Source organism: Cyphomyrmex costatus, unplaced genomic scaffold (genome assembly GCF_001594065.2).
Source record: "Cyphomyrmex costatus isolate MS0001 unplaced genomic scaffold, Ccosl1.0 scaffold656, whole genome shotgun sequence".
In the NCBI taxonomy this organism is placed as follows: domain Eukaryota; kingdom Metazoa; phylum Arthropoda; class Insecta; order Hymenoptera; family Formicidae; genus Cyphomyrmex; species Cyphomyrmex costatus.
Genome location: NW_017280218.1, coordinates 138,597 through 144,673, shown reverse-complemented (window position 1 = coordinate 144,673; position 6,077 = coordinate 138,597).

Genomic DNA, 6,077 nt, shown 5'->3' with positions numbered 1-6,077 from the left:
TTGGTCAAATATAACCTTCATAACCTAAAAAATCATTGAAATGTTCATGTATTTTTCATAGCTACAGTTTTGATAAAAAAAATCTGAAAAAAATTAGGATGTTTTCTTACCCAAAAACTCACGTTCATGAATTTTTTCAGATTTTTTGGAGAAAACAGTTGAGTAGTAGAAATTTTTTTCTAAAAAACACGTTTTTTACGTCAGGAGCAACCCATTATCACCTAGGAGGCTGAAATTTGGGCTGAAGGAGTTTTTAAATATGCCCTATCAAATGGCCAATTCCAAATAATAATCCAGGCTAGGGCAGTTTTGACCTTCTTATCCCGCTATAGCCTTTAGCAAATTTATGACCCAAAATACCGTCACTCCCACCCACAATACCCTGAAATGACCCGATTTTTTTATGATCACCAAATTCGTTGAAAATACGATCTAGGGTTTTCATGGTCACTAAAAACAAATCTGGAATCAGATTTGGCCGATCTTTGAATTTTCTACTCCCCTCCCCTCCCCCCATACCTCAAAATCGCCTTATTTTTTATGATCACAGTATTTGATGGAAACGTGACTTCGGAGTTTTTGAAGTTACTGAAGTAGAATTTGAGATCATATTTTGGAAGTTTGGTTTCTTATAATAGAATTTTCAATTTTTCAAATTCATTTTGACTTGTTATAGAGATAGAGAAAATAAAAACAATGTTTTTCGCAATTCAATAGCTTTAGCGAACTGAATTTTGTCATATCAGTTATTCTAAAGCTATTATTGTAAATCGATTCGTAAATTGGTCTGTAAAAATTTTTTATTGAGTTTTCAACTTTTCGAACCATTTACTTATAAATATATAAATAGCATACATTTTTGCGTCAGCCGAAACAAATTGAATCTTAAAGTAAAGAAATGTAAAGTAAAGTAATGCTAAGTAATGTTAAATCGAAGATCAAGTACCTTTTTGTTTACGTCAATATATGGGTTTTCCCCATCGACATATAGAATGGACCGCTGATGGCAATGGTGGGGGTAGAAAGATGGATAAAGTGAGAGGTAGAAGTAACATAATCGTTCTTTCTCTGTTTACTGAAGTCTGATTGGTTGTTGAATTAACAGCGACCAATAGTAATCAGTAGTTATCAGTAAACAGAGAAAGAACGATCATGTTATTTCTGCCTCTCACTTTATCCGTCTTTCTACCCCCACCATTGCCATCAGCGGTCCATTCTATATGTCGATGGTTTTCCCGTCCTCTTAAGGTTAAAAATGGCGTCGTTTACAGACATAATATGAAATCCACCAATCGTCTATTAGTCAGCCATTTTTAATACCACTGAATGTCATGATTGGCTGACAGTCAGCTAATCAGGACGCGGAACATCGACTGCGCTTCTCTGATATCTAGGACTCTAGTGTCGACAAGACGGCGAGCATTACTCGACAGTACGTGATAATTCTCTAAACGATTCGAGCAAGTCGCACGCGGCATCCTATAATCGTTATTCGCAGCAGCCTTCATTTATAAAGGCGATATGTGACCAACATGCTCTCGGCACGTGCGCCTCACTCGATATCGCAACGTAAAGGATCAGCGGCTTCATAATTAGCAACGCTTGTCTCACCAATACCCTCTGAGTCTCCTCGGTTGTCCTTCCGTCCAGCCGGTACCCTCATTATTCGCGGTATTCTCTCGTTACTTCCCCATATTTCGGATCCTGCTCCCTCTTACCGAAGCGTAGTACCTCGGCTCATGGTCGCCACGCAAGTGAGGTCTTTACTTTCGGCAGGGAGCACGCAGGCCGCGCCGTAATACCGAATCCTATCATCCTCGCGTCCTATTGGCGGCTAATTAGCTCGCGCGGCCCAGCGAATCGCGTGGGCCCGCGGCAACCGCGTGGTCTCGTACGGCTCGGCGCGAAGTCTGAACTCGTTCCAGAGTCGCCCTTTTCTTGTCTACTCGACTGTCTCCGCTCCTCAGATCAGATTACGTCCGAGTTCGGGGAGGGCATGAGCCGCCATGCGTCCTCGCGTTATTTCCTCCCGTGTGCAGTTTTCATAATCGTGGGATCTTTCTGCTCGTACAAATTCCGGAAGGTTCTTCCCTAGTCCGGTAGACTCTCGCTTTCCTCTGCAAAAGTGATCGGCAAGAAGAGAGCACAAATAGATGACGCATTTTAAGAATGACAGTAATTATACGACCTGCGCTTTCCCGCCGCTGAGAGTACTCTGCTCGTCGTCTCCAGCAGGCTCCTTCTCGGTCCCTCTTCGGCTCCAGCAATCGGGTGAGACAGCTTATGACAAATCTCGAAACATAGCCACCAATTCGCACGTCTATCGCTAATAAAGAATACTCGCAAAAGAAAAATACAAAGAAATAAAGACAGTAATTTTCCGAAAACTTCCCGGCGCTCGGCAGCGCCCTCCCCCCCCCCCCCCCCCCCCCCTGAGCCGGGAGAGGGCAGGATCCGTAAGTTGTAGTTGTCGCAAAAGTGACAGACGAAAAACGTCACGTCACACCTCTACCGACGGGGTGCGGGAGGGGGGGCCGTAGGCGTGCGTGTGTGTGCATGTGCGTGTTTAAAACATCAAATAACGTCTTATTTCTGCTATATATGTATACAACACACACGCACGCACGCACGCACACACACGGGGGAGGGGGTGCAAGGGGGTGGCCTACGGCCCTCCCTCCCGCCCCCACCCCGTCGGTAGAGGTTTGCCCCACAGTACAATCATAGCAATAGTACAGTCATGGAAGTTGTGTGACCTTGTGCAGGAGAGGGGTGGGGTGAAAGTTACTTCGCGTAGAAAGTTTAACGTTTCTGAACAGGGAAAGGTGTAAAATAGCACTTAACATCATACATGTACCAGGTGTATGCATATGAAAGTGGATTTTTTTATAGAAAATACATGTTTATTGCATGAAAATGATAAAAAATATTTTATTCGAAGTATTTCCCATCGCTAGCTATATATTTTTGCCACCTGTCTGATAATTTGTGGATGCCACGCCAAAAAAATTGTTGCTCTTTTGAGCCAAACCGTCATCTAGCCATTTTCGTACATCTTCGTAAGAAGTGAAGCGCTGCTGAGCAAGTGCGTGTCCTAACGATGCAAATAAGTAATAATCGGACGGAGCCAAGTCTGGTGAGTAAGCGGCATGCGAAAGTATTTCCCAATCAAACGTCTCAATCGTTTCTTTGACCTATTTTGCTGTGTGTGATGGTGCATTACCATGAAACAAAATCACTTTGTGTTGCCTTTTTTTATATTCCGGTCGTTTTTCACGCAAAGCTTGATTCAAATTGATCATTTGTTGTCGGTAACGTTCAGTATTAACGGTTTCGCCAGGTTTTAGCAGGTTTCGGTGGTTTTCCACGTTCTTTGTTTCTCACGTCAAAATCGCCACTTTTGAATTTTTTAAACCACTCAAAGCACTGTGATTTACCAAGAGCATGCTCACCGTAAGCTTCGACAAGCATTCGATGCGATTCTGCAGCAGTTTTCTTCAAATGGTAACGGAAAATCAATTGGTGTCCGCGAATCGTAGTTTCTAGGCGCAAAATTCGACATATTCAACGCTATTACAAACTATACTGTTGTATGAAACTTGTATTGTTGTGAGTTGAAAATCTTTGTCAGATGTCAGAACAAGGAAATGGCGTCAATGACGTGCTCTGACGGTAACTACATTGATCTACTATGACCATCTATGGTAAAGTCCACTTTCATATGCATACACCTGGTATAGTAGAAATAATACGTTAATTTTAAAACTATGATTGTTAATAATTTCTTAACGACGAACGAGCGACGGTTAAAACCTGTTGGAGGTTACTCAGGGTCATGACCTTGACAACATATGTCAAGGTCATAGCGATGGCCTCCCCTATTCTAAATAATTACCCCTCACCTCAGCAGCTAAGGCAGTTCATGCAGCTTATGCATTCAACATATGTTTAGCGCGAAACTGAAATCTTCATTGGTATCTTCATTAGTTCGTCTGGGGTTAGTGTTCTAAATCACGGGTTTTAAAGATACGTAAACAGGATGTTTAGAATACCTAAAAATTTATTTAACATTTAACATATATTAAATAATATATATATACGGTATAATACCAGTATTACCGAAGTTATGCGTATATATTATGAAAATTTCGGTTGAATAACAGTATGACGAATATGTGCTCTTTTCATATAATTTGAATAATAAAGACTGTATACAGAATCTTATCATTTACTCATACCTAAAATGCAGAAATGTACTTTTAAATTTCTATTGCTAATTATTTCTAAAAGAAATAAAAAATTTTTGACAGTGAGTATCCCTAATCTAACCTTAAAGTCCTTATATTTTTAAACTCTTATAACTTCAAGTCGCTTCAGTGAATCGACTTTGGATTTTGTTACGAGTCTCTGTGAACACACGTAAGAATAATCTGTAAAACTTGTTAAATTTCTAATATTTTAGAAACAGGTATTAAACATCCCTTTTGGATATTTGGGTCCATGTTGATTCACTGCATAAATTCACTACAGAATCTGTTCCGTTACTACTACGCATGGAGTGTATTGGAGAAACGGAACGTACCCTGCACTCTATACTATGCGCTAAATACTCGTGCGTTTCATGCAGGAAACTGAACGCATCTCCAGATGAACATACCTTTGTCTTTATACCATGAGTGAGATATTGTATTTATACCTGTTTAGGAAGCATTTTATCGAGGGTTATATTATTTATATGAAGAGTTTTGTCCATGGTTACGGTTATGTAAGATTGTTCATGAAGAGTTTTATTGATAGTTGCACTATTTTGAACCACTGTTTGAAAACACTTTGTAAATCCTCTGTTAATTAACATTTTATAAACAAGGATTCTAATATTTATTTTATAAACACTTAGAGAACTATAATGAAAATGTTTGAGATTATTATATATATTGTCTTTAAAGGCCACTGTAATATTTCATATGAAACGCTTTGAAAAACATGATCGTAAACACCTCTTAAGCCGGTTCTACATTAGTTGCAAGCCGATCGCAAGTTCGTTGCGACAGCCAATCTCAAGCTTGCATTTTGAAATCAACGCTTCAGATTGGCTGTCGCAACAAACTTGCGATCGACTTGCAACTAATGTAGAACCAGCATTAAACAATTCCATGTTTAAATTTCCATTTCATATAGGCGAGCGGTTTACCCACGAAAAGTCGCTTAGAAAATGAATTAACCGACCGATCAAAGTTCTAGTATCTGAAAATGATTAGATTCGATTCCTCATATTATTTTGAGAGAAAGCATCTATATACACTTTATTTGTTTAAATGGTCATTAAAAAGTTATAAACATTTTTTTGTTTAAAAAACCTAAACTGAACAAAAATTTCGAAAAAATTCTGTAAGCTTAACTGGAACAAAATGAACATTTTTTGTCTCTTAGACTTTTTTGATAAAATTAATAGTTTTCGAGATAAAAAAATGTCAAAACTTGAAAAATGACTACTTTTACGATTTTTTTCTCACAAACTAATCATCCAATCAGTACGAATAAGAAACGAAAATATTCGGCCAATCTTAAACTATAACGAGAAATTTTTTTACTTTCATCCGTACTGTTATTGATAGTGAAAACTTTATTAGAATGAAGCGCGTCTGAAGGCGCGTCCGCGGCGCATGAGCAGTCTCGATGCGACGCCGCCGAGTCGTTAATAGTATCACAGCTATAGGCACAGCGCTTGTTTGAAAGTTGAAATATCTACACTAGAATATAAATTTTAATAAAACACGAATTAAATGCACTGATTCGCATCGACTCGCACCGATTCGTACCGCGACTCGCACGAATTCGCACCGTTCGCACCTCGACTCGCTCTCAAAACAGATAACGCTACATTAACTCGCTCGTTAAACTGCAAATTTCAATTGCTCGATTTCAAACGTTATTCATACGATTCCTTGTATGTCATCATAATATTCACTTGATTATATTATGATTTCTAACATTAAAAACTATTAACTCGAGAGTAATACGCCCTTCGCTTCAGAGCTTCATTCTAATAAAGTTTTCACTATCAATAACAGTACGAA